A 26750-nucleotide genomic window follows, 5' to 3' on the forward strand; every position below is an offset into this window, starting at 1 on the left:
TTTTTTTTTTTTTTTTTTTTTTAAAACCCTATATGTTTTCTGCAACTCTGTGGAATATCCCATATTAATTAGCAAGCAGTTTTCTTAGTTTACTGGTTCAATTCCTGATAGGGGAGTGCCACTTTTTTCTGCAATTGTTCCTGCATTCAAATTCGACACATACCTTGCAGACAAAGTTAGTTTAGATTAAAATTGCTCTTTGTAGCGCAAAATGCTGACAACAAGAGCTTTTAGCCATTCATTCCATTCTGTTGCACAAAAAGCCATTTGAGCTCATATCGGAAATCATTCTTACCTTCGACTTCCAAATACTTGGTGTCAAGAGACTCAAACCCCTCAATATATTATTGTTGATTTTTGGTACTCAGTGGAAACAAATGTGGCTCTCTAGACAAGATGGAGACAAAATCTCCAAAGAAAAGTGCCACGTGTGAGAATCACAATCATGACCTTAAGAGTTTGAGATTGACGCGCCACCTATTGTGCTAACAAGGAAAGCTTCTGTTGCAAACGTGCAGAAGTTGCTTACTCAAAGAAATAAAGTTCTTTTTTTCCACATCATCGACTACACAGCACAACATTTCCCATATGGTCTAACGGTTAGGATTCCTGGTTCTCACCCAGGCGGCCCGGGTTCGACTCCCGGTATGGGAATGCAAATTTCTCTGTGCTTGTTTCGACATTTAAAGGCCGACGCAATTGTTTGGCCATTGTGGCCTGTCATTTGACCTAAAATTTCCTTACTTATCCATAGAATATTGGAACTGAATGGTAAAGTTTCTAGGCTCTCCTGCCAAAGATAATGAGTAAACTACATACCGTCTGAGGAAAAAACTTACAATCTTCAGTATATTGAATTGACCTGTTAACTCCAGCTCAAATGAGGCAGGATTCAACTACTAAAATGAAAAACAGCTTTTTAGTGAAGGCAACACTCTTTTTTTTTTTTTTTTTTTTTTTTAAAACCCTATATGTTTTCTGCAACTCTGTGGAATATCCCATATTAATTAGCAAGCAGTTTTCTTAGTTTACTGGTTCAATTCCTGATAGGGGAGTGCCACTTTTTTCTGCAATTGTTCCTGCATTCAAAGGTCGACACATACCTTGCAGACAAAGTTTGTTTAGATTAAAATTGCTCTTTGCAGCGAAAAATGCTGACAACAAGAGCTTTTAGCCATTCATTCCATTCTGTTGCACAAAAAGCCATTTGAGCTCATATCGGAAATCATTCTTACCTTCGACTTCCAAATACTTGGTGTCAAGAGACTCAAACCCCTCAATATATTATTGTTGATTTTTGGTACTCAGTGGAAACAAATGTGGCTCTCTAGACAAGATGGAGACAAAATCTCCAAAGAAAAGTGCCACGTGTGAGAATCACAATCATGACCTTAAGAGTTTGAGATTGACGCGCCACCTATTGTGCTAACAAGGAAAGCTTCTGTTGCAAACGTGCAGAAGTTGCTTACTCAAAGAAATAAAGTTCTTTTTTTCCACATCATCGACTACACAGCACAACATTTCCCATATGGTCTAACGGTTAGGATTCCTGGTTCTCACCCAGGCGGCCCGGGTTCGACTCCCGGTATGGGAATGCAAATTTCTCTGTGCTTGTTTCGACATTCAAAGGCCGACGCAATTGTTTGGCCATTGTGGCCTGTCATTTGACCTAAAATTTCCTTACTTATCCATAGAATATTGGAACTGAATGGTAAAGTTTCTAGGCTCTCCTGCCAAAGATAATGAGTAAACTACATACCGTCTGAGGAAAAAACTTACAATCTTCAGTATATTGAATTGACCTGTTAACTCCAGCTCAAATGAGGCAGGATTCAACTACTAAAATGAAAAACAGCTTTTTAGTGAAGGCAACACTCTTTTTTTTTTTTTTTTTTTTTTTAAAACCCTATATGTTTTCTGCAACTCTGTGGAATATCCCATATTAATTAGCAAGCAGTTTTCTTAGTTTACTGGTTCAATTCCTGATAGGGGAGTGCCACTTTTTTCTGCAATAGTTCCTGCATTCAAAGGTCGACACATACCTTGCAGACAAAGTTTGTTTAGATTAAAATTGCTCTTTGCAGCGAAAAATGCTGACAACAAGAGCTTTTAGCCATTCATTCCATTCTGTTGCACAAAAAGCCATTTGAGCTCATATCGGAAATCATTCTTACCTTCGACTTCCAAATACTTGGTGTCAAGAGACTCAAACCCCTCAATATATTATTGTTGATTTTTGGTACTCAGTGGAAACAAATGTGGCTCTCTAGACAAGATGGAGACAAAATCTCCAAAGAAAAGTGCCACGTGTGAGAATCACAATCATGACCTTAAGAGTTTGAGATTGACGCGCCACCTATTGTGCTAACAAGGAAAGCTTCTGTTGCAAACGTGCAGAAGTTGCTTACTCAAAGAAATAAAGTTCTTTTTTTCCACATCATCGACTACACAGCACAACATTTCCCATATGGTCTAACGGTTAGGATTCCTGGTTCTCACCCAGGCGGCCCGGGTTCGACTCCCGGTATGGGAATGCAAATTTCTCTGTGCTTGTTTCGACATTCAAAGGCCGACGCAATTGTTTGGCCATTGTGGCCTGTCATTTGACCTAAAATTTCCTTACTTATCCATAGAATATTGGAACTGAATGGTAAAGTTTCTAGGCTCTCCTGCCAAAGATAATGAGTAAACTACATACCGTCTGAGGAAAAAACTTACAATCTTCAGTATATTGAATTGACCTGTTAACTCCAGCTCAAATGAGGCAGGATTCAACTACTAAAATGAAAAACAGCTTTTTAGTGAAGGCAACACTCTTTTTTTTTTTTTTTTTTTTTTAAAACCCTATATGTTTTCTGCAACTCTGTGGAATATCCCATATTAATTAGCAAGCAGTTTTCTTAGTTTACTGGTTCAATTCCTGATAGGGGAGTGCCACTTTTTTCTGCAATTGTTCCTGCATTCAAAGGTCGACACATACCTTGCAGACAAAGTTTGTTTAGATTAAAATTGCTCTTTGCAGCGAAAAATGCTGACAACAAGAGCTTTTAGCCATTCATTCCATTCTGTTGCACAAAAAGCCATTTGAGCTCATATCGGAAATCATTCTTACCTTCGACTTCCAAATACTTGGTGTCAAGAGACTCAAACCCCTCAATATATTATTGTTGATTTTTGGTACTCAGTGGAAACAAATGTGGCTCTCTAGACAAGATGGAGACAAAATCTCCAAAGAAAAGTGCCACGTGTGAGAATCACAATCATGACCTTAAGAGTTTGAGATTGACGCGCCACCTATTGTGCTAACAAGGAAAGCTTCTGTTGCAAACGTGCAGAAGTTGCTTACTCAAAGAAATAAAGTTCTTTTTTTCCACATCATCGACTACACAGCACAACATTTCCCATATGGTCTAGCGGTTAGGATTCCTGGTTCTCACCCAGGCGGCCCGGGTTCGACTCCTGGTATGGGAATGCAAATTTTTCTGTGCTTGTTTCGACATTCAAAGGCCGACGCAATTGGTTGGCCATTGTGGCCTGTCATTTGACCTAAAATTTCCTTACTTATCCATAGAATATTGGAACTGAATGGTAAAGTTTCTAAGCTCTCCTGCCAAAGATAATGAGTAAACTACATACCATCTAAGGAAAAAACTTACAATCTTCAGTATATTGAATTGACCTGTTAACTCCAGCTCAAATGAGGCAGGATTCAACTACTAAAATGAAAAACAGCTTTTTAGTGAAGGCAACACTCTTTTTTTTTTTTTTTTTTTTTTTTTAAACCCTATATGTTTTCTGCAACTCTGTGGAATATCCCATATTAATTAGCAAGCAGTTTTCTTAGTTTACTGGTTCAATTCCTGATAGGGGAGTGCCACTTTTTTCTGCAATTGTTCCTGCATTCAAAGGTCGACACATACCTTGCAGACAAAGTTTGTTTAGATTAAAATTGCTCTTTGCAGCGAAAAATGCTGACAACAAGAGCTTTTAGCCATTCATTCCATTCTGTTGCACAAAAAGCCATTTGAGCTCATATCGGAAATCATTCTTACCTTCGACTTCCAAATACTTGGTGTCAAGAGACTCAAACCCCTCAATATATTATTGTTGATTTTTGGTACTCAGTGGAAACAAATGTGGCTCTCTAGACAAGATGGAGACAAAATCTCCAAAGAAAAGTGCCACGTGTGAGAATCACAATCATGACCTTAAGAGTTTGAGATTGACGCGCCACCTATTGTGCTAACAAGGAAAGCTTCTGTTGCAAACGTGCAGAAGTTGCTTACTCAAAGAAATAAAGATCTTTTTTTCCACATCATCGACTACACAGCACAACATTTCCCATATGGTCTAACGGTTAGGATTCCTGGTTCTCACCCAGGCGGCCCGGGTTCGACTCCCGGTATGGGAATGCAAATTTCTCTGTGCTTGTTTCGACATTCAAAGGCCGACGCAATTGTTTGGCCATTGTGGCCTGTCATTTGACCTAAAATTTCCTTACTTATCCATAGAATATTGGAACTGAATGGTAAAGTTTCTAGGCTCTCCTGCCAAAGATAATGAGTAAACTACATACCGTCTGAGGAAAAAACTTACAATCTTCAGTATATTGAATTGACCTGTTAACTCCAGCTCAAATGAGGCAGGATTCAACTACTAAAATGAAAAACAGCTTTTTAGTGAAGGCAACACTTTTTTTTTTTTTTTTTTTTTTTTAAAACCCTATATGTTTTCTGCAACTCTGTGGAATATCCCATATTAATTAGCAAGCAGTTTTCTTAGTTTACTGGTTCAATTCCTGATAGGGGAGTGCCACTTTTTTCTGCAATTGTTCCTGCATTCAAAGGTCGACACATACCTTGCAGACAAAGTTTGTTTAGATTAAAATTGCTCTTTGCAGCGAAAAATGCTGACAACAAGAGCTTTTAGCCATTCATTCCATTCTGTTGCACAAAAAGCCATTTGAGCTCATATCGGAAATCATTCTTACCTTCGACTTCCAAATACTTGGTGTCAAGAGACTCAAACCCCTCAATATATTATTGTTGATTTTTGGTACTCAGTGGAAACAAATGTGGCTCTCTAGACAAGATGGAGACAAAATCTCCAAAGAAAAGTGCCACGTGTGAGAATCACAATCATGACCTTAAGAGTTTGAGATTGACGCGCCACCTATTGTGCTAACAAGGAAAGCTTCTGTTGCAAACGTGCAGAAGTTGCTTACTCAAAGAAATAAAGTTCTTTTTTTCCACATCATCGACTACACAGCACAACATTTCCCATATGGTCTAGCGGTTAGGATTCCTGGTTCTCACCCAGGCGGCCCGGGTTCGACTCCTGGTATGGGAATGCAAATTTTTCTGTGCTTGTTTCGACATTCAAAGGCCGACGCAATTGGTTGGCCATTGTGGCCTGTCATTTGACCTAAAATTTCCTTACTTATCCATAGAATATTGGAACTGAATGGTAAAGTTTCTAGGCTCTCCTGCCAAAGATAATGAGTAAACTACATACCGTCTAAGGAAAAAACTTACAATCTTCAGTATATTGAATTGACCTGTTAACTCCAGCTCAAATGAGGCAGGATTCAACTACTAAAATGAAAAACAGCTTTTTAGTGAAGGCAACACTCTTTTTTTTTTTTTTTTTTTTTTAAAACCCTATATGTTTTCTGCAACTCTGTGGAATATCCCATATTAATTAGCAAGCAGTTTTCTTAGTTTACTGGTTCAATTCCTGATAGGGGAGTGCCACTTTTTTCTGCAATTGTTCCTGCATTCAAATTCGACACATACCTTGCAGACAAAGTTAGTTTAGATTAAAATTGCTCTTTGTAGCGCAAAATGCTGACAACAAGAGCTTTTAGCCATTCATTCCATTCTGTTGCACAAAAAGCCATTTGAGCTCATATCGGAAATCATTCTTACCTTCGACTTCCAAATACTTGGTGTCAAGAGACTCAAACCCCTCAATATATTATTGTTGATTTTTGGTACTCAGTGGAAACAAATGTGGCTCTCTAGACAAGATGGAGACAAAATCTCCAAAGAAAAGTGCCACGTGTGAGAATCACAATCATGACCTTAAGAGTTTGAGATTGACGCGCCACCTATTGTGCTAACAAGGAAAGCTTCTGTTGCAAACGTGCAGAAGTTGCTTACTCAAAGAAATAAAGTTCTTTTTTTCCACATCATCGACTACACAGCACAACATTTCCCATATGGTCTAACGGTTAGGATTCCTGGTTCTCACCCAGGCGGCCCGGGTTCGACTCCCGGTATGGGAATGCAAATTTCTCTGTGCTTGTTTCGACATTTAAAGGCCGACGCAATTGTTTGGCCATTGTGGCCTGTCATTTGACCTAAAATTTCCTTACTTATCCATAGAATATTGGAACTGAATGGTAAAGTTTCTAGGCTCTCCTGCCAAAGATAATGAGTAAACTACATACCGTCTGAGGAAAAAACTTACAATCTTCAGTATATTGAATTGACCTGTTAACTCCAGCTCAAATGAGGCAGGATTCAACTACTAAAATGAAAAACAGCTTTTTAGTGAAGGCAACACTCTTTTTTTTTTTTTTTTTAAAACCCTATATGTTTTCTGCAACTCTGTGGAATATCCCATATTAATTAGCAAGCAGTTTTCTTAGTTTACTGGTTCAATTCCTGATAGGGGAGTGCCACTTTTTTCTGCAATTGTTCCTGCATTCAAAGGTCGACACATACCTTGCAGACAAAGTTTGTTTAGATTAAAATTGCTCTTTGCAGCGAAAAATGCTGACAACAAGAGCTTTTAGCCATTCATTCCATTCTGTTGCACAAAAAGCCATTTGAGCTCATATCGGAAATCATTCTTACCTTCGACTTCCAAATACTTGGTGTCAAGAGACTCAAACCCCTCAATATATTATTGTTGATTTTTGGTACTCAGTGGAAACAAATGTGGCTCTCTAGACAAGATGGAGACAAAATCTCCAAAGAAAAGTGCCACGTGTGAGAATCACAATCATGACCTTAAGAGTTTGAGATTGACGCGCCACCTATTGTGCTAACAAGGAAAGCTTCTGTTGCAAACGTGCAGAAGTTGCTTACTCAAAGAAATAAAGATCTTTTTTTCCACATCATCGACTACACAGCACAACATTTCCCATATGGTCTAGCGGTTAGGATTCCTGGTTCTCACCCAGGCGGCCCGGGTTCGACTCCTGGTATGGGAATGCAAATTTCTCTGTGCTTGTTTCGACATTCAAAGGCCGACGCAATTGGTTGGCCATTGTGGCCTGTCGTTTGACCTAAAATTTCTTTACTTATCCATAGAATATTGGAACTGAATGGTAAAGTTTCTAGGCTCTCCTGCCAAAGATAATGAGTAAACTACATACCGTCTGAGGAAAAAACTTACAATCTTCAGTATATTGAATTGACCTGTTAACTCCAGCTCAAATGAGGCAGGATTCAACTACTAAAATGAAAAACAGCTTTTTCGTGAAGGCAACACTCTTTTTTTTTTTTTTTTTTTTTTAAACCCTATATGTTTTCTGCAACTCTGTGGAATATCCCATATTAATTAGCAAGCAGTTTTCTTAGTTTACTGGTTCAATTCCTGATAGGGGAGTGCCACTTTTTTCTGCAATTGTTCCTGCATTCAAATTCGACACATACCTTGCAGACAAAGTTAGTTTAGATTAAAATTGCTCTTTGCAGCGAAAAATGCTGACAACAAGAGCTTTTAGCCATTCATTCCATTCTGTTGCACAAAAAGCCATTTGAGCTCATATCGGAAATCATTCTTACCTTCGACTTCCAAATACTTGGTGTCAAGAGACTCAAACCCCTCAATATATTATTGTTGATTTTTGGTACTCAGTGGAAACAAATGTGGCTCTCTAGACAAGATGGAGACAAAATCTCCAAAGAAAAGTGCCACGTGTGAGAATCACAATCATGACCTTAAGAGTATGAGATTGACGCGCCACCTATTGTGCTAACAAGGAAAGCTTCTGTTGCAAACGTGCAGAAGTTGCTTACTCAAAGAAATAAAGTTCTTTTTTTCCACATCATCCACTACACAGCACAACATTTCCCATATGGTCTAGCGGTTAGGATTCCTGGTTCTCACCCAGGCGGCCCGGGTTCGACTCCCGGTATGGGAATGCAAATTTTTCTGTGCTTGTTTCGACATTCAAAGGCCGACGCAATTGTTTGGCCATTGTGGCCTGTCATTTGACCTAAAATTTCCTTACTTATCCATAGAATATTGGAACTGAATGGTAAAGTTTCTAGGCTCTCCTGCCAAAGATAATGAGTAAACTACATACCGTCTGAGGAAAAAACTTACAATCTTCAGTATATTGAATTGACCTGTTAACTCCAGCTCAAATGAGGCAGGATTCAACTACTAAAATGAAAAACAGCTTTTTAGTGAAGGCAACGCTCTTTTTTTTTTTTTTTTTTTTTTTTTTTAAAACCCTATATGTTTTCTGCAACTCTGTGGAATATCCCATATTAATTAGCAAGCAGTTTTCTTAGTTTACTGGTTCAATTCCTGATAGGGGAGTGCCACTTTTTTCTGCAATAGTTCCTGCATTCAAAGGTCGACACATACCTTGCAGACAAAGTTAGTTTAGATTAAAATTGCTCTTTGCAGCGAAAAATGCTGACAACAAGAGCTTTTAGCCATTCATTCCATTCTGTTGCACAAAAAGCCATTTGAGCTCATATCGGAAATCATTCTTACCTTCGACTTCCAAATACTTGGTGTCAAGAGACTCAAACCCCTCAATATATTATTGTTGATTTTTGGTACTCAGTGGAAACAAATGTGGCTCTCTAGACAAGATGGAGACAAAATCTCCAAAGAAAAGTGCCACGTGTGAGAATCACAATCATGACCTTAAGAGTTTGAGATTGACGCGCCACCTATTGTGCTAACAAGGAAAGCTTCTGTTGCAAACGTGCAGAAGTTGCTTACTCAAAGAAATAAAGTTCTTTTTTTCCACATCATCGACTACACAGCACAACATTTCCCATATGGTCTAGCGGTTAGGATTCCTGGTTCTCACCCAGGCGGCCCGGGTTCGACTCCTGGTATGGGAATGCAAATTTTTCTGTGCTTGTTTCGACATTCAAAGGCCGACGCAATTGGTTGGCCATTGTGGCCTGTCATTTGACCTAAAATTTCCTTACTTATCCATAGAATATTGGAACTGAATGGTAAAGTTTCTAAGCTCTCCTGCCAAAGATAATGAGTAAACTACATACCGTCTAAGGAAAAAACTTACAATCTTCAGTATATTGAAATGACCTGTTAACTCCAGCTCAAATGAGGCAGGATTCAACTACTAAAATGAAAAACAGCTTTTTAGTGAAGGCAACACTCTTTTTTTTTTTTTTTTTTTTTTTTTTAAACCCTATATGTTTTCTGCAACTCTGTGGAATATCCCATATTAATTAGCAAGCAGTTTTCTTAGTTTACTGGTTCAATTCCTGATAGGGGAGTGCCACTTTTTTCTGCAATTGTTCCTGCATTCAAATTCGACACATACCTTGCAGACAAAGTTAGTTTAGATTAAAATTGCTCTTTGTAGCGCAAAATGCTGACAACAAGAGCTTTTAGCCATTCATTCCATTCTGTTGCACAAAAAGCCATTTGAGCTCATATCGGAAATCATTCTTACCTTCGACTTCCAAATACTTGGTGTCAAGAGACTCAAACCCCTCAATATATTATTGTTGATTTTTGGTACTCAGTGGAAACAAATGTGGCTCTCTAGACAAGATGGAGACAAAATCTCCAAAGAAAAGTGCCACGTGTGAGAATCACAATCATGACCTTAAGAGTTTGAGATTGACGCGCCACCTATTGTGCTAACAAGGAAAGCTTCTGTTGCAAACGTGCAGAAGTTGCTTACTCAAAGAAATAAAGATCTTTTTTTCCACATCATCGACTACACAGCACAACATTTCCCATATGGTCTAGCGGTTAGGATTCCTGGTTCTCACCCAGGCGGCCCGGGTTCGACTCCCGGTATGGGAATGCAAATTTCTCTGTGCTTGTTTCGACATTCAAAGGCCGACGCAATTATTTGGCCATTGTGGCCTGTCATTTGACCTAAAATTTCCTTACTTATCCATAGAATATTGGAACTGAATGGTAAAGTTTCTAGGCTCTCCTGCCAAAGATAATGAGTAAACTACATACCGTCTGAGGAAAAAACTTACAATCTTCAGTATATTGAATTGACCTGTTAACTCCAGCTCAAATGAGGCAGGATTCAACTACTAAAATGAAAAACAGCTTTTTAGTGAAGGCAACACTCTTTTTTTTTTTTTTTTTTTAAAACCCTATATGTTTTCTGCAACTCTGTGGAATATCCCATATTAATTAGCAAGCAGTTTTCTTAGTTTACTGGTTCAATTCCTGATAGGGGAGTGCCACTTTTTTCTGCAATTGTTCCTGCATTCAAAGGTCGACACATACCTTGCAGACAAAGTTAGTTTAGATTAAAATTGCTCTTTGCAGCGAAAAATGCTGACAAGAGCTTTTAGCCATTCATTCCATTCTGTTGCACAAAAAGCCATTTGAGCTCATATCGGAAATCATTCTTACCTTCGACTTCCAAATACTTGGTGTCAAGAGACTCAAACCCCTCAATATATTATTGTTGATTTTTGGTACTCAGTGGAAACAAATGTGGCTCTCTAGACAAGATGGAGACAAAATCTCCAAAGAAAAGTGCCACGTGTGAGAATCACAATCATGACCTTAAGAGTTTGAGATTGACGCGCCACCTATTGTGCTAACAAGGAAAGCTTCTGTTGCAAACGTGCAGAAGTTGCTTACTCAAAGAAATAAAGTTCTTTTTTTCCACATCATCGACTACACAGCACAACATTTCCCATATGGTCTAGCGGTTAGGATTCCTGGTTCTCACCCAGGCGGCCCGGGTTCGACTCCTGGTATGGGAATGCAAATTTTTCTGTGCTTGTTTCGACATTCAAAGGCCGACGCAATTGGTTGGCCATTGTGGCCTGTCATTTGACCTAAAATTTCCTTACTTATCCATAGAATATTGGAACTGAATGGTAAAGTTTCTAGGCTCTCCTGCCAAAGATAATGAGTAAACTACATACCGTCTAAGGAAAAAACTTACAATCTTCAGTATATTGAATTGACCTGTTAACTCCAGCTCAAATGAGGCAGGATTCAACTACTAAAATGAAAAACAGCTTTTTAGTGAAGGCAACACTCTTTTTTTTTTTTTTTTTTTTTTTTTTTAAACCCTATATGTTTTCTGCAACTCTGTGGAATATCCCATATTAATTAGCAAGCAGTTTTCTTAGTTTACTGGTTCAATTCCTGATAGGGGAGTGCCACTTTTTTCTGCAATTGTTCCTGCATTCAAATTCGACACATACCTTGCAGACAAAGTTAGTTTAGATTAAAATTGCTCTTTGTAGCGCAAAATGCTGACAACAAGAGCTTTTAGCCATTCATTCCATTCTGTTGCACAAAAAGCCATTTGAGCTCATATCGGAAATCATTCTTACCTTCGACTTCCAAATACTTGGTGTCAAGAGACTCAAACCCCTCAATATATTATTGTTGATTTTTGGTACTCAGTGGAAACAAATGTGGCTCTCTAGACAAGATGGAGACAAAATCTCCAAAGAAAAGTGCCACGTGTGAGAATCACAATCATGACCTTAAGAGTTTGAGATTGACGCGCCACCTATTGTGCTAACAAGGAAAGCTTCTGTTGCAAACGTGCAGAAGTTGCTTACTCAAAGAAATAAAGATCTTTTTTTCCACATCATCGACTACACAGCACAACATTTCCCATATGGTCTAGCGGTTAGGATTCCTGGTTCTCACCCAGGCGGCCCGGGTTCGACTCCCGGTATGGGAATGCAAATTTCTCTGTGCTTGTTTCGACATTCAAAGGCCGACGCAATTATTTGGCCATTGTGGCCTGTCATTTGACCTAAAATTTCCTTACTTATCCATAGAATATTGGAACTGAATGGTAAAGTTTCTAGGCTCTCCTGCCAAAGATAATGAGTAAACTACATACCGTCTGAGGAAAAAACTTACAATCTTCAGTATATTGAATTGACCTGTTAACTCCAGCTCAAATGAGGCAGGATTCAACTACTAAAATGAAAAACAGCTTTTTAGTGAAGGCAACACTCTTTTTTTTTTTTTTTTTTTTTTAAAACCCTATATGTTTTCTGCAACTCTGTGGAATATCCCATATTAATTAGCAAGCAGTTTTCTTAGTTTACTGGTTCAATTCCTGATAGGGGAGTGCCACTTTTTTCTGCAATTGTTCCTGCATTCAAAGGTCGACACATACCTTGCAGACAAAGTTAGTTTAGATTAAAATTGCTCTTTGCAGCGAAAAATGCTGACAAGAGCTTTTAGCCATTCATTCCATTCTGTTGCACAAAAAGCCATTTGAGCTCATATCGGAAATCATTCTTACCTTCGACTTCCAAATACTTGGTGTCAAGAGACTCAAACCCCTCAATATATTATTGTTGATTTTTGGTACTCAGTGGAAACAAATGTGGCTCTCTAGACAAGATGGAGACAAAATCTCCAAAGAAAAGTGCCACGTGTGAGAATCACAATCATGACCTTAAGAGTTTGAGATTGACGCGCCACCTATTGTGCTAACAAGGAAAGCTTCTGTTGCAAACGTGCAGAAGTTGCTTACTCAAAGAAATAAAGTTCTTTTTTTCCACATCATCGACTACACAGCACAACATTTCCCATATGGTCTAACGGTTAGGATTCCTGGTTCTCACCCAGGCGGCCCGGGTTCGACTCCCGGTATGGGAATGCAAATTTCTCTGTGCTTGTTTCGACATTCAAAGGCCGACGCAATTGTTTGGCCATTGTGGCCTGTCATTTGACCTAAAATTTCCTTACTTATCCATAGAATATTGGAACTGAATGGTAAAGTTTCTAGGCTCTCCTGCCAAAGATAATGAGTAAACTACATACCGTCTGAGGAAAAAACTTACAATCTTCAGTATATTGAATTGACCTGTTAACTCCAGCTCAAATGAGGCAGGATTCAACTACTAAAATGAAAAACAGCTTTTTAGTGAAGGCAACACTCTTTTTTTTTTTTTTTTTTTTTTTAAAACCCTATATGTTTTCTGCAACTCTGTGGAATATCCCATATTAATTAGCAAGCAGTTTTCTTAGTGTACTGGTTCAATTCCTGATAGGGGAGTGCCACTTTTTTCTGCAATAGTTCCTGCATTCAAAGGTCGACACATACCTTGCAGACAAAGTTAGTTTAGATTAAAATTGCTCTTTGCAGCGAAAAATGCTGACAAGAGCTTTTAGCCATTCATTCCATTCTGTTGCACAAAAAGCCATTTGAGCTCATATCGGAAATCATTCTTACCTTCGACTTCCAAATACTTGGTGTCAAGAGACTCAAACCCCTCAATATATTATTGTTGATTTTTGGTACTCAGTGGAAACAAATGTGGCTCTCTAGACAAGATGGAGACAAAATCTCCAAAGAAAAGTGCCACATGTGAGGATCACAATCATGACCTTAAGAGTTTGAGATTGACGCGCCACCTATTATGATAACAAGGAAAGCTTCTGTTGCAAACGTGCAGAAGTTGCTTATTCAAAGAAATAAAGTTCTTTTTTTCCACATCATCGACTACACAGCACAACATTTCCCATATGGTCTAGCGGTTAGGATTCCTGGTTCTCACCCAGGCGTCCCGGGTTCGACTCCCGGTATGGGAATGCAAATTTTTCTGTGCTTGTTTCGACATTCAAAGGGCGACGCAATTGGTTGGCCATTGTGGCCTGTCATTTGACCTAAAATTTCCTTACTTATCCATAGAATATTGGAACTGAATGGTAAAGTTTCTAGGCTCTCCTGCCAAAATAATGAGTAAACTACATACCGTCTGAGGAAAAAACTTACAATCTTCAGTATATTGAATTGACCTGTTAACTCCAGCTCAAATGAGGCAGGATTCAACTACTAAAATGAAAAACAGCTTTTTCGTGAAGGCAACACTCTTTTTTTTTTTTTTTTTTTTTTTTAAACCCTATATGTTTTCTGCAACTCTGTGGAATATCCCATATTAATTAGCAAGCAGTTTTCTTAGTTTACTGGTTCAATTCCCGATAGGGGAGTGCCACTTTTTTCTGCAATAGTTCCTGCATTCAAAGGTCGACACATACCTTGCAGACAAAGTTAGTTTAGATTAAAATTGCTCTTTGCAGCAAAAAATGCTGACCACAAGAGCTTTTAGCCATTCATTCCATTCTTTTGCACAAAAAGCCATTTGAGCTCATATCGGAAATCATTCTTACCTTCGACTTCCAAATACTTGGTGTCAAGAGACTCAAACCCCTCAATATATTATTGTTGATTTTTGGTACTCAGTGGAAACAAATGTGGCTCTCTAGACAAGATGGAGACAAAATCTCCAAAGAAAAGTGCCACATGTGAGGATCACAATCATGACCTTAAGAGTTTGAGATTGACGCGCCACCTATTATGCTAACAAGGAAAGCTTCTGTTGCAAACGTGCAGAAGTTGCTTATTCAAAGAAATAAAGTTCTTTTTTTCCACATCATCGACTACACAGCACAACATTTCCCATATGGTCTAGCGGTTAGGATTCCTGGTTCTCACCCAGGCGTCCCGGGTTCGACTCCCGGTATGGGAATGCAAATTTTTCTGTGCTTGTTTCGACATTCAAAGGCCGACGCAATTGGTTGGCCATTGTGGCCTGTCATTTGACCTAAAATTTCCTTACTTATCCATAGAATATTGGAACTGAATGGTAAAGTTTCTAGGCTCTCCTGCCAAAATAATGAGTAAACTACATACCGTCTGAGGAAAAAACTTACAATCTTCAGTATATTGAATTGACCTGTTAACTCCAGCTCAAATGAGGCAGGATTCAACTACTAAAATGAAAAACAGCTTTTTCGTGAAGGCAACACTCTTTTTTTTTTTTTTTTTTTTTTTTAAACCCTATATGTTTTCTGCAACTCTGTGGAATATCCCATATTAATTAGCAAGCAGTTTTCTTAGTTTACTGGTTCAATTCCCGATAGGGGAGTGCCACTTTTTTCTGCAATAGTTCCTGCATTCAAAGGTCGACACATACCTTGCAGACAAAGTTAGTTTAGATTAAAATTGCTCTTTGCAGCGAAAAATGCTGACAACAAGAGCTTTTAGCCATTCATTCCATTCTGTTGCACAAAAAGCCATTTGAGCTCATATCGGAAATCATTCTTACCTTCGACTTCCAAATACTTGGTGTCAAGAGACTCAAACCCTTCAATATATTATTGTTGATTTTTGGTACTCAGTGGAAACAAATGTGGCTCTCTAGACAAGATGGAGACAAAATCTCCAAAGAAAAGTGCCACGTGTGAGAATCACAATCATGACCTTAAGAGTTTGAGATTGACGCGCCACCTATTGTGCTAACAAGGAAAGCTTCTGTTGCAAACGTGCAGAAGTTGCTTACTCAAAGAAATAAAGTTCTTTTTTTCCACATCATCGACTACACAGCACAACATTTCCCATATGGTCTAGCGGTTAGGATTCCTGGTTCTCACCCAGGCGGCCCGGGTTCGACTCCCGGTATGGGAATGCAAATTTCTCTGTGCTTGTTTCGACATTCAAAGGCTGACGCAATTGGTTGGCCATTGTGGCCTGTCGTTTGACCTAAAATTTCTTTACTTATCCATAGAATATTGGAACTGAATGGTAAAGTTTCTAGGCTCTCCTGCCAAAATAATGAGTAAACTACATACCGTCTGAGGAAAAAACTTACAATCTTCAGTATATTGAATTGACCTGTTAACTCCAGCTCAAATGAGGCAGGATTCAACTACTAAAATGAAAAACAGCTTTTTAGTGAAGGCAACACTCTTTTTTTTTTTTTTTTTTTTAAAACCCTATATGTTTTCTGCAACTCTGTGGAATATCCCATATTAATTAGCAAGCAGTTTTCTTAGTTTACTGGTTCAATTCCTGATAGGGGAGTGCCACTTTTTTCTGCAATTGTTCCTGCATTCAAAGGTCGACACATACCTTGCAGACAAAGTTAGTTTAGATTAAAATTGCTCTTTGCAGCGAAAAATGCTGACAGCAAGAGCTTTTAGCCATTCATTCCATTCTGTTGCACAAAAAGCCATTTGAGCTCATATCGGAAATCATTCTTACCTTCGACTTCCAAATACTTGGTGTCAAGAGACTCAAACCCCTCAATATATTATTGTTGATTTTTGGTACTCAGTGGAAACAAATGTGGCTCTCTAGACAAGATGGAGACAAAATCTCCAAAGAAAAGTGCCACGTGTGAGAATCACAATCATGACCTTAAGAGTTTGAGATTGACGCGCCACCTATTGTGCTAACAAGGAAAGCTTCTGTTGCAAACGTGCAGAAGTTGCTTACTCAAAGAAATAAAGTTCTTTTTTTCCACATCATCGACTACACAGCACAACATTTCTCATATGGTCTAGCGGTTAGGATTCCTGGTTCTCACCCAGGCGGCCCGGGTTTGACTCCCGGTATGGGAATGCAAATTTTTCTGTGCTTGTTTCGACATTCAAAGGCCGACGCAATTGTTTGGCCATTGTGGCCTGTCATTTGACCTAAAATTTCCTTACTTATCCATAGAATATTGGAACTGAATGGTAAAGTTTCTAGGCTCTCCTGCCAAAGATAATGAGTAAACTACATACCGTCTGAGGAAAAAACTTACAATCTTCAGTATATTGAATTGACCTGTTAACTCCAGCTCAAACGAGGCAGGATTCAACTACTAAAATGAAAAACAGCTTTTTAGTGAAGGCAACACTTTTTTTTTTTTTTTTTTTTTTTTTAAAACCCTATATGTTTTCTGCAACTCTGTGGAATATCCCATATTAATTAGCAAGCAGTTTTTTTAGTTTACTGGTTCAATTCCTGATAGGGGAGTGCCACTTTTTTCTGCAATTGTTCCTGCATTCAAATTCGACACATACCTTGCAGACAAAGTTAGTTTAGATTAAAATTGCTCTTTGCAGCGAAAAATGCTGACAACAAGAGCTTTTAGCCATTCATTCCATTCTGTTGCACAAAAAGCCATTTGAGCTCATATCGGAAATCATTCTTACCTTCGACTTCCAAATACTTGGTGTCAAGAGACTCAAACCCCTCAATATATTATTGTTGATTTTTGGTACTCAGTGGAAACAAATGTGGCTCTCTAGACAAGATGGAGACAAAATCTCCAAAGAAAAGTGCCACGTGTGAGAATCACAATCATGACCTTAAGAGTTTGAGATTGACGCGCCACCTATTGTGCTAACAAGGAAAGCTTCTGTTGCAAACGTGCAGAAGTTGCTTACTCAAAGAAATAAAGTTCTTTTTTTCCACATCATCGACTACACAGCACAACATTTCCCATATGGTCTAGCGGTTAGGATTCCTGGTTCTCACCCAGGCGGCCCGGGTTTGACTCCCGGTATGGGAATGCAAATTTTTCTGTGCTTGTTTCGACATTCAAAGGCCGACGCAATTGTTTGGCCATTGTGGCCTGTCATTTGACCTAAAATTTCCTTACTTATCCATAGAATATTGGAACTGAATGGTAAAGTTTCTAGGCTCTCCTGCCAAAGATAATGAGTAAACTACATACCGTCTGAGGAAAAAACTTACAATCTTCAGTATATTGAATTGACCTGTTAACTCCAGCTCAAACGAGGCAGGATTCAACTACTAAAATGAAAAACAGCTTTTTAGTGAAGGCAACACTTTTTTTTTTTTTTTTTTTTTTTTTAAAACCCTATATGTTTTCTGCAACTCTGTGGAATATCCCATATTAATTAGCAAGCAGTTTTTTTAGTTTACTGGTTCAATTCCTGATAGGGGAGTGCCACTTTTTTCTGCAATTGTTCCTGCATTCAAATTCGACACATACCTTGCAGACAAAGTTAGTTTAGATTAAAATTGCTCTTTGCAGCGAAAAATGCTGACAACAAGAGCTTTTAGCCATTCATTCCATTCTGTTGCACAAAAAGCCATTTGAGCTCATATCGGAAATCATTCTTACCTTCGACTTCCAAATACTTGGTGTCAAGAGACTCAAACCCCTCAATATATTATTGTTGATTTTTGGTACTCAGTGGAAACAAATGTGGCTCTCTAGACAAGATGGAGACAAAATCTCCAAAGAAAAGTGCCACGTGTGAGAATCACAATCATGACCTTAAGAGTTTGAGATTGACGCGCCACCTATTGTGCTAACAAGGAAAGCTTCTGTTGCAAACGTGCAGAAGTTGCTTACTCAAAGAAATAAAGTTCTTTTTTTCCACATCATCGACTACACAGCACAACATTTCCCATATGGTCTAGCGGTTAGGATTCCTGGTTCTCACCCAGGCGGCCCGGGTTCGACTCCCGGTATGGGAATGCAAATTTCTCTGTGCTTGTTTCGACATTCAAAGGCTGACGCAATTGGTTGGCCATTGTGGCCTGTCGTTTGACCTAAAATTTCTTTACTTATCCATAGAATATTGGAACTGAATGGTAAAGTTTCTAGGCTCTCCTGCCAAAATAATGAGTAAACTACATACCGTCTGAGGAAAAAACTTACAATCTTCAGTATATTGAATTGACCTGTTAACTCCAGCTCAAATGAGGCAGGATTCAACTACTAAAATGAAAAACAGCTTTTTAGTGAAGGCAACACTCTTTTTTTTTTTTTTTTTTTTAAAACCCTATATGTTTTCTGCAACTCTGTGGAATATCCCATATTAATTAGCAAGCAGTTTTCTTAGTTTACTGGTTCAATTCCTGATAGGGGAGTGCCACTTTTTTCTGCAATTGTTCCTGCATTCAAAGGTCGACACATACCTTGCAGACAAAGTTAGTTTAGATTAAAATTGCTCTTTGCAGCGAAAAATGCTGACAGCAAGAGCTTTTAGCCATTCATTCCATTCTGTTGCACAAAAAGCCATTTGAGCTCATATCGGAAATCATTCTTACCTTCGACTTCCAAATACTTGGTGTCAAGAGACTCAAACCCCTCAATATATTATTGTTGATTTTTGGTACTCAGTGGAAACAAATGTGGCTCTCTAGACAAGATGGAGACAAAATCTCCAAAGAAAAGTGCCACGTGTGAGAATCACAATCATGACCTTAAGAGTTTGAGATTGACGCGCCACCTATTGTGCTAACAAGGAAAGCTTCTGTTGCAAACGTGCAGAAGTTGCTTACTCAAAGAAATAAAGTTCTTTTTTTCCACATCATCGACTACACAGCACAACATTTCTCATATGGTCTAGCGGTTAGGATTCCTGGTTCTCACCCAGGCGGCCCGGGTTTGACTCCCGGTATGGGAATGCAAATTTTTCTGTGCTTGTTTCGACATTCAAAGGCCGACGCAATTGTTTGGCCATTGTGGCCTGTCATTTGACCTAAAATTTCCTTACTTATCCATAGAATATTGGAACTGAATAGTAAAGTTTCTAGGCTCTCCTGCCAAAGATAATGAGTAAACTACATACCGTCTGAGGAAAAAACTTACAATCTTCAGTATATTGAATTGACCTGTTAACTCCAGCTCAAACGAGGCAGGATTCAACTACTAAAATGAAAAACAGCTTTTTAGTGAAGGCAACACTTTTTTTTTTTTTTTTTTTTTTTTTTTAAAACCCTATATGTTTTCTGCAACTCTGTGGAATATCCCATATTAATTAGCAAGCAGTTTTTTTAGTTTACTGGTTCAATTCCTGATAGGGGAGTGCCACTTTTTTCTGCAATTGTTCCTGCATTCAAATTCGACACATACCTTGCAGACAAAGTTAGTTTAGATTAAAATTGCTCTTTGCAGCGAAAAATGCTGACAACAAGAGCTTTTAGCCATTCATTCCATTCTGTTGCACAAAAAGCCATTTGAGCTCATATCGGAAATCATTCTTACCTTCGACTTCCAAATACTTGGTGTCAAGAGACTCAAACCCCTCAATATATTATTGTTGATTTTTGGTACTCAGTGGAAACAAATGTGGCTCTCTAGACAAGATGGAGACAAAATCTCCAAAGAAAAGTGCCACGTGTGAGAATCACAATCATGACCTTAAGAGTTTGAGATTGACGCGCCACCTATTGTGCTAACAAGGAAAGCTTCTGTTGCAAACGTGCAGAAGTTGCTTACTCAAAGAAATAAAGTTCTTTTTTTCCACATCATCGACTACACAGCACAACATTTCCCATATGGTCTAGCGGTTAGGATTCCTGGTTCTCACCCAGGCGGCCCGGGTTTGACTCCCGGTATGGGAATGCAAATTTTTCTGTGCTTGTTTCGACATTCAAAGGCCGACGCAATTGTTTGGCCATTGTGGCCTGTCATTTGACCTAAAATTTCCTTACTTATCCATAGAATATTGGAACTGAATGGTAAAGTTTCTAGGCTCTCCTGCCAAAGATAATGAGTAAACTACATACCGTCTGAGGAAAAAACTTACAATCTTCAGTATATTGAATTGACCTGTTAACTCCAGCTCAAACGAGGCAGGATTCAACTACTAAAATGAAAAACAGCTTTTTAGTGAAGGCAACACTTTTTTTTTTTTTTTTTTTTTTTTTAAAACCCTATATGTTTTCTGCAACTCTGTGGAATATCCCATATTAATTAGCAAGCAGTTTTTTTAGTTTACTGGTTCAATTCCTGATAGGGGAGTGCCACTTTTTTCTGCAATTGTTCCTGCATTCAAATTCGACACATACCTTGCAGACAAAGTTAGTTTAGATTAAAATTGCTCTTTGCAGCGAAAAATGCTGACAACAAGAGCTTTTAGCCATTCATTCCATTCTGTTGCACAAAAAGCCATTTGAGCTCATATCGGAAATCATTCTTACCTTCGACTTCCAAATACTTGGTGTCAAGAGACTCAAACCCCTCAATATATTATTGTTGATTTTTGGTACTCAGTGGAAACAAATGTGGCTCTCTAGACAAGATGGAGACAAAATCTCCAAAGAAAAGTGCCACGTGTGAGAATCACAATCATGACCTTAAGAGTTTGAGATTGACGCGCCACCTATTGTGCTAACAAGGAAAGCTTCTGTTGCAAACGTGCAGAAGTTGCTTACTCAAAGAAATAAAGTTCTTTTTTTCCACATCATCGACTACACAGCACAACATTTCCCATATGGTCTAGCGGTTAGGATTCCTGGTTCTCACCCAGGCGGCCCGGGTTCGACTCCCGGTATGGGAATGCAAATTTTTCTGTGCTTGTTTCGACATTTAAAGGCCGACGCAATTGTTTGGCCATTGTGGCCTGTCATTTGACCTAAAATTTCCTTACTTATCCATAGAATATTGGAACTGAATGGTAAAGTTTCTAGGCTCTCCTGCCAAAGATAATGAGTAAACTACATTCCGTCTGAGGAAAAAACTTACAATCTTCAGTATATTGAATTGACCTGTTAACTCCAGCTCAAATGAGGCAGGATTCAACTACTAAAATGAAAAACAGCTTTTTAGTGAAGGCAACACTCTTTTTTTTTTTTTTTTTTTTTTTAAAACCCTATATGTTTTCTGCAACTCTGTGGAATATCCCATATTAATTAGCAAGCAGTTTTCTTAGTTTACTGGTTCAATTCCCGATAGGGGAGTGCCACTTTTTTCTGCAATAGTTCCTGCATTCAAAGGTCGACACATACCTTGCAGACAAAGTTAGTTTAGATTAAAATTGCTCTTTGCAGCAAAAAATGCTGACCACAAGAGCTTTTAGCCATTCATTCCATTCTTTTGCACAAAAAGCCATTTGAGCTCATATCGGAAATCATTCTTACCTTCGACTTCCAAATACTTGGTGTCAAGAGACTCAAACCCCTCAATATATTATTGTTGATTTTTGGTACTCAGTGGAAACAAATGTGGCTCTCTAGACAAGATGGAGACAAAATCTCCAAAGAAAAGTGCCACGTGTGAGAATCACAATCATGACCTTAAGAGTTTGAGATTGACGCGCCACCTATTGTGCTAACAAGGAAAGCTTCTGTTGCAAACGTGCAGAAGTTGCTTACTCAAAGAATTAAAGTTCTTTTTTTCCACATCATCGACTACACAGCACAACATTTCCCATATGGTCTAGCGGTTAGGATTCCTGGTTCTCACCCAGGTGGCCCGGGTTTGACTCCCGGTATGGGAATGCAAATTTTTCTGTGCTTGTTTCGACATTCAAAGGCCGACGCAATTTGTTGGCCATTGTGGCCTGTCATTTGACCTAAAATTTCCTTACTTATCCATAGAATATTGGAACTGAATGGTAAAGTTTCTAGGCTCTCCTGCCAAAGATAATGAGTAAACTACATACCGTCTGAGGAAAAAACTTACAATCTTCAGTATATTGAATTGACCTGTTAACTCCAGCTCAAATGAGGCAGGATTCAACTACTAAAATGAAAAACAGCTTTTTAGTGAAGGCAACACTCTTTTTTTTTTTTTTTTTTTTTTTAAAAACCCTATATGTTTTCTGCAACTCTGTGGAATATCCCATATTAATTAGCAAGCAGTTTTCTTAGTTTACTGGTTCAATTCCTGATAGGGGAGTGCCACTTTTTTCTGCAATAGTTTCTGCATTCAAAGGTCGACACATACCTTGCAGACAAAGTTAGTTTAGATTAAAATTGCTCTTTGCAGCGAAAAATGCTGACCACAAGAGCTTTTAGCCATTCATTCCATTCTGTTGCACAAAAAGCCATTTGAGCTCATATCGGAAATCATTCTTACCTTCGACTTCCAAATACTTGGTGTCAAGAGACTCAAACCCCTCAATATATTATTGTTGATTTTTGATACTTAGTGGAAACAAATGTGGCTCTCTAGACAAGATAGAGACAAAATTTCCAAAGAAAAGTGCCACATGTGAGGATCACAATTATGACCTTAAGAGTTTGAGATTGACGCGCCACCTATTGTGCTAACAAGGAAAGCTTCTGTTGCAAACGTGCAGAAGTTGCTTACTCAAAGAATTAAAGTTCTTTTTTTCCACATCATCGACTACACAGCACAACATTTCCCATATGGTCTAGCGGTTAGGATTCCTGGTTCTCACCCAGGCGGCCCGGGTTCGACTCCCGGTATGGGAATGCAAATTTTTCTGTGCTTGTTTCGACATTCAAAGGCCGACGCAATTGGTTGGCCATTGTGGCCTGTCATTTGACCTAAAATTTCCTTACTTATCCATAGAATATTGGAACTGAATGGTAAAGTTTCTAGGCTCTCCTGCCAAAATAATGAGTAAACTACATACCGTCTGAGGAAAAAACTTACAATCTTCAGTATATTGAATTGACCTGTTAACTCCAGCTCAAATGAGGCAGGATTCAACTACTAAAATGAAAAACAGCTTTTTCGTGAAGGCAACACTCTTTTTTTTTTTTTTTTTTTTTTTTAAACCCTATATGTTTTCTGCAACTCTGTGGAATATCCCATATTAATTAGCAAGCAGTTTTCTTAGTTTACTGGTTCAATTCCCGATAGGGGAGTGCCACTTTTTTCTGCAATAGTTCCTGCATTCAAAGGTCGACACATACCTTGCAGACAAAGTTAGTTTAGATTAAAATTGCTCTTTGCAGCGAAAAATGCTGACAACAAGAGCTTTTAGCCATTCATTCCATTCTGTTGCACAAAAAGCCATTTGAGCTCATATCGGAAATCATTCTTACCTTCGACTTCCAAATACTTGGTGTCAAGAGACTCAAACCCTTCAATATATTATTGTTGATTTTTGGTACTCAGTGGAAACAAATGTGGCTCTCTAGACAAGATGGAGACAAAATCTCCAAAGAAAAGTGCCACGTGTGAGAATCACAATCATGACCTTAAGAGTTTGAGATTGACGCGCCACCTATTGTGCTAACAAGGAAAGCTTCTGTTGCAAACGTGCAGAAGTTGCTTACTCAAAGAAATAAAGTTCTTTTTTTCCACATCATCGACTACACAGCACAACATTTCCCATATGGTCTAGCGGTTAGGATTCCTGGTTCTCACCCAGGCGGCCCGGGTTCGACTCCCGGTATGGGAATGCAAATTTCTCTGTGCTTGTTTCGACATTCAAAGGCTGACGCAATTGGTTGGCCATTGTGGCCTGTCGTTTGACCTAAAATTTCTTTACTTATCCATAGAATATTGGAACTGAATGGTAAAGTTTCTAGGCTCTCCTGCCAAAATAATGAGTAAACTACATACCGTCTGAGGAAAAAACTTACAATCTTCAGTATATTGAATTGACCTGTTAACTCCAGCTCAAATGAGGCAGGATTCAACTACTAAAATGAAAAACAGCTTTTTAGTGAAGGCAACACTCTTTTTTTTTTTTTTTTTTTTTAAAACCCTATATGTTTTCTGCAACTCTGTGGAATATCCCATATTAATTAGCAAGCAGTTTTCTTAGTTTACTGGTTCAATTCCTGATAGGGGAGTGCCACTTTTTTCTGCAATTGTTCCTGCATTCAAAGGTCGACACATACCTTGCAGACAAAGTTAGTTTAGATTAAAATTGCTCTTTGCAGCGAAAAATGCTGACAGCAAGAGCTTTTAGCCATTCATTCCATTCTGTTGCACAAAAAGCCATTTGAGCTCATATCGGAAATCATTCTTACCTTCGACTTCCAAATACTTGGTGTCAAGAGACTCAAACCCCTCAATATATTATTGTTGATTTTTGGTACTCAGTGGAAACAAATGTGGCTCTCTAGACAAGATGGAGACAAAATCTCCAAAGAAAAGTGCCACGTGTGAGAATCACAATCATGACCTTAAGAGTTTGAGATTGACGCGCCACCTATTGTGCTAACAAGGAAAGCTTCTGTTGCAAACGTGCAGAAGTTGCTTACTCAAAGAAATAAAGTTCTTTTTTTCCACATCATCGACTACACAGCACAACATTTCCCATATGGTCTAGCGGTTAGGATTCCTGGTTCTCACCCAGGCGGCCCGGGTTCGACTCCCGGTATGGGAATGCAAATTTTTCTGTGCTTGTTTCGACATTCAAAGGCCGACGCAATTGGTTGGCCATTGTGGCCTGTCATTTGACCTAAAATTTCTTTACTTATCCATAGAATATTGGAACTGAATGGTAAAGTTTCTAGGCTCTCCTGCCAAAGATAATGAGTAAACTACATACCGTCTGAGGAAAAAACTTACAATCTTCAGTATATTGAATTGACCTGTTAACTCCAGCTCAAACGAGGCAGGATTCAACTACTAAAATGAAAAACAGCTTTTTAGTGAAGGCAACACTTTTTTTTTTTTTTTTTTTTTTTTTAAAACCCTATATGTTTTCTGCAACTCTGTGGAATATCCCATATTAATTAGCAAGCAGTTTTTTTAGTTTACTGGTTCAATTCCTGATAGGGGAGTGCCACTTTTTTCTGCAATTGTTCCTGCATTCAAATTCGACACATACCTTGCAGACAAAGTTAGTTTAGATTAAAATTGCTCTTTGCAGCGAAAAATGCTGACAACAAGAGCTTTTAGCCATTCATTCCATTCTGTTGCACAAAAAGCCATTTGAGCTCATATCGGAAATCATTCTTACCTTCGACTTCCAAATACTTGGTGTCAAGAGACTCAAACCCCTCAATATATTATTGTTGATTTTTGGTACTCAGTGGAAACAAATGTGGCTCTCTAGACAAGATGGAGACAAAATCTCCAAAGAAAAGTGCCACGTGTGAGAATCACAATCATGACCTTAAGAGTTTGAGATTGACGCGCCACCTATTGTGCTAACAAGGAAAGCTTCTGTTGCAAACGTGCAGAAGTTGCTTACTCAAAGAAATAAAGTTCTTTTTTTCCACATCATCGACTACACAGCACAACATTTCCCATATGGTCTAGCGGTTAGGATTCCTGGTTCTCACCCAGGCGGCCCGGGTTTGACTCCCGGTATGGGAATGCAAATTTTTCTGTGCTTGTTTCGACATTCAAAGGCCGACGCAATTGTTTGGCCATTGTGGCCTGTCATTTGACCTAAAATTTCCTTACTTATCCATAGAATATTGGAACTGAATGGTAAAGTTTCTAGGCTCTCCTGCCAAAGATAATGAGTAAACTACATACCGTCTGAGGAAAAAACTTACAATCTTCAGTATATTGAATTGACCTGTTAACTCCAGCTCAAACGAGGCAGGATTCAACTACTAAAATGAAAAACAGCTTTTTAGTGAAGGCAACACTTTTTTTTTTTTTTTTTTTTTTTTTTAAAACCCTATATGTTTTCTGCAACTCTGTGGAATATCCCATATTAATTAGCAAGCAGTTTTTTTAGTTTACTGGTTCAATTCCTGATAGGGGAGTGCCACTTTTTTCTGCAATTGTTCCTGCATTCAAATTCGACACATACCTTGCAGACAAAGTTAGTTTAGATTAAAATTGCTCTTTGCAGCGAAAAATGCTGACAACAAGAGCTTTTAGCCATTCATTCCATTCTGTTGCACAAAAAGCCATTTGAGCTCATATCGGAAATCATTCTTACCTTCGACTTCCAAATACTTGGTGTCAAGAGACTCAAACCCCTCAATATATTATTGTTGATTTTTGGTACTCAGTGGAAACAAATGTGGCTCTCTAGACAAGATGGAGACAAAATCTCCAAAGAAAAGTGCCACGTGTGAGAATCACAATCATGACCTTAAGAGTTTGAGATTGACGCGCCACCTATTGTGCTAACAA

The 26750-nt window shown here is 38.6% G+C and overlaps 9 non-coding genes across 9 annotated transcripts; all 9 read left to right on the forward strand.

Annotated features, from left to right (window-relative positions):
- Positions 1–8083: 8083 nt before the first annotated feature.
- TRNAE-CUC (transfer RNA glutamic acid (anticodon CUC)) lies at positions 8084–8155 on the forward strand. The gene has a single exon. It is a non-coding gene; the product is annotated as a tRNA-Glu (tRNA).
- A 1811-nt stretch (positions 8156–9966) lies between these two features.
- On the forward strand, positions 9967–10038 carry TRNAE-CUC (transfer RNA glutamic acid (anticodon CUC)). Its single transcript has one exon. It is a non-coding gene; the product is annotated as a tRNA-Glu (tRNA).
- A 1801-nt stretch (positions 10039–11839) lies between these two features.
- TRNAE-CUC (transfer RNA glutamic acid (anticodon CUC)) lies at positions 11840–11911 on the forward strand. The gene has a single exon. It is a non-coding gene; the product is annotated as a tRNA-Glu (tRNA).
- A 3675-nt stretch (positions 11912–15586) lies between these two features.
- Positions 15587–15658, forward strand: TRNAE-CUC (transfer RNA glutamic acid (anticodon CUC)). The gene has a single exon. It is a non-coding gene; the product is annotated as a tRNA-Glu (tRNA).
- Positions 15659–18397: 2739 nt separating this feature from the next.
- Positions 18398–18469, forward strand: TRNAE-CUC (transfer RNA glutamic acid (anticodon CUC)). The gene has a single exon. It is a non-coding gene; the product is annotated as a tRNA-Glu (tRNA).
- A 2741-nt stretch (positions 18470–21210) lies between these two features.
- On the forward strand, positions 21211–21282 carry TRNAE-CUC (transfer RNA glutamic acid (anticodon CUC)). The gene has a single exon. It is a non-coding gene; the product is annotated as a tRNA-Glu (tRNA).
- Positions 21283–23089: 1807 nt separating this feature from the next.
- TRNAE-CUC (transfer RNA glutamic acid (anticodon CUC)) lies at positions 23090–23161 on the forward strand. The gene has a single exon. It is a non-coding gene; the product is annotated as a tRNA-Glu (tRNA).
- An 866-nt stretch (positions 23162–24027) lies between these two features.
- Positions 24028–24099, forward strand: TRNAE-CUC (transfer RNA glutamic acid (anticodon CUC)). Its single transcript has one exon. It is a non-coding gene; the product is annotated as a tRNA-Glu (tRNA).
- An 864-nt stretch (positions 24100–24963) lies between these two features.
- Positions 24964–25035, forward strand: TRNAE-CUC (transfer RNA glutamic acid (anticodon CUC)). Its single transcript has one exon. It is a non-coding gene; the product is annotated as a tRNA-Glu (tRNA).
- Positions 25036–26750: the final 1715 nt, after the last annotated feature.

Source organism: Anomaloglossus baeobatrachus, chromosome 4, assembly GCF_048569485.1.
Source record: "Anomaloglossus baeobatrachus isolate aAnoBae1 chromosome 4, aAnoBae1.hap1, whole genome shotgun sequence".
NCBI lineage: Eukaryota > Metazoa > Chordata > Amphibia > Anura > Aromobatidae > Anomaloglossus > Anomaloglossus baeobatrachus.